We start from the raw sequence: 6,000 nt of genomic DNA on the forward strand, positions 1-6,000 counted from the left end.
CCCAAAGTACCTCAGAACAGATGATCTCCGGAGCAGCTCAGCAGCTAGGCTGCAGGCAGAGACCCAAATGGCTGTTCTTGCCCAAGGACCACAGTATTTGAGCGCCAGGGTTTCTAGGAAGAGGCGGGGCATCACCGGAAATGAGGGTTGACACCCAATCATAACAGGATTTAAGTCCCAGGCAAATGGGAGGGGCAAGCATCAGCGGAAACTAGGGTTGGAGTCCAATCATGACATGGTCTCAGCAGGAGGGCTTAAGGGAGGGGCGGATTCAGTGAAAATGAGGGTTGGTGCCCAATCATGACATGGATTCAGCCTCAGGGCTAATGAGATGGGTGGGCATCAGCGGAAATGAGGGATGGAGGCCAATCATGGCATGGTCTCAGCAGGAGGGCTTAAGGGAGAGGCAGGATTCAGTGAAAATGAGGGTTGGTGCCCAATCATGACATGGATTCAGCCTCAGGGCTAATGAGAGGGGTGGGCATCAGCGGAAATGAGGGATGGAGGCCAATCATGGCATGGTCTCAGCAGGAGGACTTAAGGGAGAGGCGGGATTCAGTGAAAAGGAGGGTTGGTGCCCAATCATGACATGGATTCAGCCTCAGGGCTAATGAGAGGGGTGGGCATCAGCGGAAATGAGGGATGGAGGCCCATCATGACATGGTCTCAGCAGGAGGGATTAAGAGAGAGGCGGGTATCAGTGGAAATGAGGGTTGGGGCCCAATCATGACAGGGATTCAGCCTTAGGGCTAATGAGAGGGGTGGGCATCAGCAGAAATGAGAAATCGAGGCCAATCATGACATGGTCTCAGCAGGCGGTCCAATGGGAGGGGCGGGGCATCAGTGGAAATGAGGGTTGGTGCCCAATCAGGACACGGATTCAGCCTCAGGTCTAATGAGAGAGGCAGGACATCAGCAGATATGAGGATTGGGGCCCAATCATGACACGGTTTCAGCCTCAGGGCTAACGAGAGAGGCGGGGTATCAGCAGAAATGCGGGTTGGTGCCCAATCATGCCAGGGATTTAGCCCCAGGGCTAATGGGAAGGGCAGGGGCATCAGTAGAGAGGAGTTTCAGAGCCCAATCATGACAGGCATTCAGCCCCAGGGATAATGGGAGAAGCAGGCCATCAGCCAAAATGAGGGTTGTCTCGCAATCATGACTTTCAGCCCCAGGGATGAAGGGAGGTGCGGGGCATCAGTGGAAATGTAGAGGGGCCTCTCCAGCTCCGCGTCTGGAAGGTGGGTCCCACGCGGGGTCAACATGAGGATCGAAAAGTGTTATTTCTGCTCCGGGCAGATCTACCCTGGCCACGGCATGATGTTCGTCCACAATGACGGCAAGGTGTTCCGATTCTGCAAATCCAAGTGTCATAAAAACTTTAAGAAGAAGAGGAACCCACGCAAGGTCAGGTGGACTAAAGCTTCCGGAAAGCAGCCAACAAGGAGCTCACGGTGGACTACTCATTTGAATTTGAAAAACGTAGAAATGAACCTGTGAAATACCAGCGTGAGCTATGGAATAAAACTATTGATGCCATGAAGAGAGTTGAAGAGATCAAACAGAAGCGCCAGGCCAAATTTATAATGAACAGGTTGAAGAAGAACAAAGAGCTCCAGAAGGTGCAGGACATCAAGGAGGTCAAGCAGAACATCCGTCTTATCCGGGCTCCTCTCGCCGGCAAAGGAAAGCAGCTGGAGGAAAAAATGGTCCAGCAGTTACAGGAGGATGTGGACATGGAGGAAGCTTCCTAACGGTGCTGCCCGCAGCCAGCCCTAAGCACACTGGAGTGTAGTGGAGACTTTCGGCCCCTAAGTTATTCATTGGTTCCACAAGGTTCTTCAGACAAGGGTGATTCAATGTGCTTCCCCCTTCAACGTTGCAGCCTGTAAAAGCATCTCCTGTGGGTGTTAGGTCTCAGCTCTGCCTCATTGTGTTATGCGCAGGCAAACAGGAAAGTTTGTGTGTAGATGAAGACATGAACTGTGGGCATAAAATGGTTGAGCCAATTTTCTTCCTGTGTGAAATTTGAAATGATGTACTATTTTCCGTGCATTGGGATAGTCTATTTATTAGGGTTATTGAGATGGAGGTCATGCAAGGAACTGACTCTTCTCATGTCTACTTGAGTCTTTTTTTGTTTTGGTCTAGTATGTTTAGTAATTTTTGATAGTTGCTAATGGCAGCACACAGCACAGCTGAGTTTTGTTGGGCTGTCTGACCTGCTTCAGCCATTCAGCCTGCAGCTGCGATGTTGGAGGTGGGCTGGGTTGTTAAACTTTGCCTGAATGTCCAGTTGTGACATCTGTCCCGAAAGATTCTCCTTTCCTTCCTGCCCAGCACTGATCTAGAAGCAGAAGAAGAATCTTGGTGCCTTTCAAAGATTAGGGTGTGGTTTTGATTTCGCCCTCTTCCTCTCCCTCTCTTCCTTTTTTTCTTTTTCTTTTCCTTTTCCTCTTTTCCTCCTTTCTTTTCTTTTCTTTTCTTTTATTTTATTTTTTGAGACATGATTTCTTTGTGTAGTTCTGGCTATCTTGAAACTCACTCTGTAGGTCAGTCTCCGTGGCACTCACAGAGATCCCTTGCCTCCTGAATTACGGGATTAAAGGCATGCACCATCGTACCCAGTATTTTTTTTTTTTTAAACCTTAAAAAGACAACCAAAAAGAAACTCTTGCTTTAGGAAAATAGAATTCATGGATAGAATGATAACTGTTATTTGTACATAAATAAAGTCCTTTCTAAAGTAAAAAAAAAAAAGAAAAAAGAAAAAAGAAATGTGGAGGGGGCCGGTAGTAATGGAAATGAATGTTGAAGCCCAATCAGGACATTTCAGCCCCAAGGCTAATGGCTGCAGGGCATCAGCCACAATGAGTGCTGGCGCCCAATCATGACATCATTTCAACCCCAGAGATTATGTCAGAAGGGGGAGCAGCAACTGATAGGAGTGTTGGTGCACAAGGATGGCATCACTGCAGTGTCAGGGCGATTGGAGGGGGCAGGTCAGAAGTTTTGATTTCGGGTGAGTTGGGGTATACAGGGCACTTACTGATCTACACCGTAGGTTTTTAATAGACTCCATTAATACATTGAATCCAAGGCTTTGGACTCCATCCTTTGAATTCTTTATAAGTTTCTGTGAATATCTCCACAATGGTACTTCTCTCAGCATTCTGCTGCTTGCTTTGGATCTCTCCAGTCCCCCCCACCCCCTGATCTTGACTCCACCTATCCCTTCCTTTATATTACCATTTCAAAAGGGAGGAAAGGGAGCAAGCATTGTGAGGAAATACTGCACCAAAGCATGACCAAAAGCTAGCAGGTCAAACTGCCAACTCTATATCCATTTGATATCAAAGGGCTCTTCAGAGCTCCAACTCCTTTCAGCTTAGTCGATTGAAACACATTTCTCTCTCTTGGGCTGGTTCCATACAATGTTAGCAGCTCTCCCCAACAGAGAGTGTACAGTAGCTTTGGCATCTCTAATTCTCAGAGTCTCCAAGGCGATCCAAGCTTAACCTTCTCAGCTTAGTCCAAAAGCCTCTCTGGGTCTCCTTGCAGGGACACTATCCTGACACATGTCTGGCCTCATCAGTTCTCCTTGACTGAAGAGGGAGATCCCACAGTCCTCCTTTCTTAGTCCTGGCCTCTGAAGCCAGAATCATATTGCCTATATTGCCAAGAGTTTCTGCATGGCGGTGCTGGAATACAGTCTCCTCATTCAAACACATTTTCACCACCTTTCTTGTTTTTGCTGCCTAAGCATGGCTGGGCTACAACTCACTCTTTAGACCAGGTTGGCCTGAACTCAGAGATTCACCTGCCTCTGCCTCCCAAGTGCTGTTTTAAAGGCACATGTCACCACACATTGGCCTAAAGTTGTCTTTGATTTCTCTTTACAGGTGCGAAGCTCACCCGCATAAGGGCTTGTTCTGAGGTCACTGCTCCCTTTCTTCCATTTAGCCTCCGGATTTAGTTTCAACTTTTATCTCCTTGGGCACCACATTTAGCTCCATTACACATCCTGGTGCCCCCTGTCTCCTCAAACTGTCCATTTTGTATCTTTCCTTTCTCAAAGTACCCCTTTTCATTACAGATCTGAGTAAGAGTGCCCACTTACAGCCAAATGACAGAGTTGATACTAGGCTGTGTTGAAATTTCCTCTGCTAATGTCATTAATGCTAAACTTTTCAGTGTATCTTCTGGCAGATTTTCTTAAACAAGTGCAGAAGGCAGCCACATTATGCACCAAAATATCACAACAACCTCTAGGTCACTTCCTTACTTTTCTCACCTGAAACCCCTTGAACTGGATCCCCACAATCAAATGTCTCTCAACACTGTCTCCTGTGCTCCTGTGGCATGGCCCATTGTGCTCCACTTAATGTGTTTGGACGGCTTTCCCAGACCAAAGTCCACATTTTGCAAAGAAGCAGCATGGTTAGACTAGTCAGAGCAATACTCTTCTCCCTGGTGCCAACTACTGTCTTAGTCAGTGCTCTACTGCTGTGAAGAGACACCATGACCACAGCAACTCCTAAAAGAGAAAGCATCCTGCAACTAAACATATCAGCCCTGTTGCCTACCACTCGATATCTTCTCAGACAAAACAAGGTTGATGGCTGAATCTAAAACAGACATCAGAGTCTTCAGTCTTTTCCTGTCCATGGTCCCTGTCAAAGAGTCACTTGAAACATCTGAGATCTCAGGTGTAACTGTTCCTCAAGCTGTCCACGGTCCAGAAGTATTGCCATGCTCTAAATATAGATTCCCAGGCTCCAGTCCAAAATCCACAGTATCACAAACTGATTTTTTACCAGATCCCCTGGTGGCAGGCAGTAACATTAAGACTTGAAAAGTAGAAGTGTTTTTCTTTTTCTTTTTCTTTTACTTTTTGTTTTGTTTTGTTTTTCCTTTAGGAGCATGTTTGTTGTGTTTGAGATGATACATCAGTGCTCTCTGGGCTACAAAAGGCAGCGTTGCAATCTGTCAAATAGAGAGCCAAACCTTGGAAATAGTCAAAGCAAGATCCAGTTGTCTTTCAGAATAAGATAACTCCCAGACCGTTGGTGGTGCACTGATGGATTCTGGTCCAGAACTAACCTTTGGTGGCTTAAATGGGTAATCTGAAGAAAATGAGATATCCAGAAAAAAACCAGCACCTTCATATACAGAACCTGGTAGACCAAGTATAGTGGACCTCCATTCATAAAACTTATCTCCTTTAGGCCCAGCACCGCGGTTAGGAGGAGGATCGAGCATGATCTCAGCCAGCTCCTTCTGAAATGTTTTACCACTAATGGATTACTTGGCAGTCTTTTTTTTTTTCTTTAGGTTTTTTGAACCAGGGTGTCTCTGTGTAGCCCTGGCTGTCCTGGAACTCAGTCTGTAGTCGAGACTGGCTTCTAACTTCAAAATCCACCTGCCTTTGCCACTCAAGTGCTGGGATTAAAGGCATGTGCCACCACTGCCCAGCAGCAGTCCTTTTGATAGAGAGTTTGGTGTTTTTCTTCTGCTGGGTGGCAGAAGGTTTTCTTTCTTCCTGTTCCTCAGGCTCTGGAGCAGCAGGGTCTCGTTCCTCTGCATCTGAACTGCCACTGCTAGGGCTGTGGCTCTCATCATCCCACATTTGTCTTTCACTGCGTATCCTGGTGAAGTTATCTCTGGGAAAATTTCTCAGCTGCCTACACAGACTGCTCGTGTGCTGCTATGCTGTCGAGAGGGAGAGCACTGAGGAACCTTTCTTGAAAAATTGGAACGGGGGGCTTCACGACGGGCTGTGCAATGCCTTGCTGTAGCTGGAGTATGCCAATATCTGCCCTCCTAGAGCCATGGCGGAGAGGGCCTCCTACTGAGGCACAGTGTCACCAGAGCCTCTGCACACTCCAAAAAGCACAAGCTTTATTTTAAGATATTCTCCATGAATTCCTAAAAGTCCCTGAAACTACATGAGGGCCCGATGATAGTGTATATTTAAATTGTATAAGTAGGACTTCCCCA

General features: G+C 47.0%; 2 pseudogenes; one reads left to right on the plus strand and one right to left on the minus strand.

The window, feature by feature from the left end:
- Window positions 1–1,243: 1,243 nt before the first annotated feature.
- Window positions 1,244–1,801, plus strand: LOC147004856 (putative ribosome biogenesis protein RLP24 pseudogene; annotated as a pseudogene).
- Window positions 1,802–4,989: 3,188 nt separating this feature from the next.
- On the minus strand, window positions 4,990–5,641 carry LOC147004857 (ubiquitin-conjugating enzyme E2 E3-like; annotated as a pseudogene).
- Between the last annotated feature and the right edge of the window lie 359 nt (window positions 5,642–6,000).

Source organism: Mus caroli, unplaced genomic scaffold (assembly GCF_978045245.1).
Source record: "Mus caroli unplaced genomic scaffold, Mus_caroli_1 scaffold_5, whole genome shotgun sequence".
NCBI classification, from domain to species: Eukaryota; Metazoa; Chordata; class Mammalia; order Rodentia; family Muridae; genus Mus; species Mus caroli.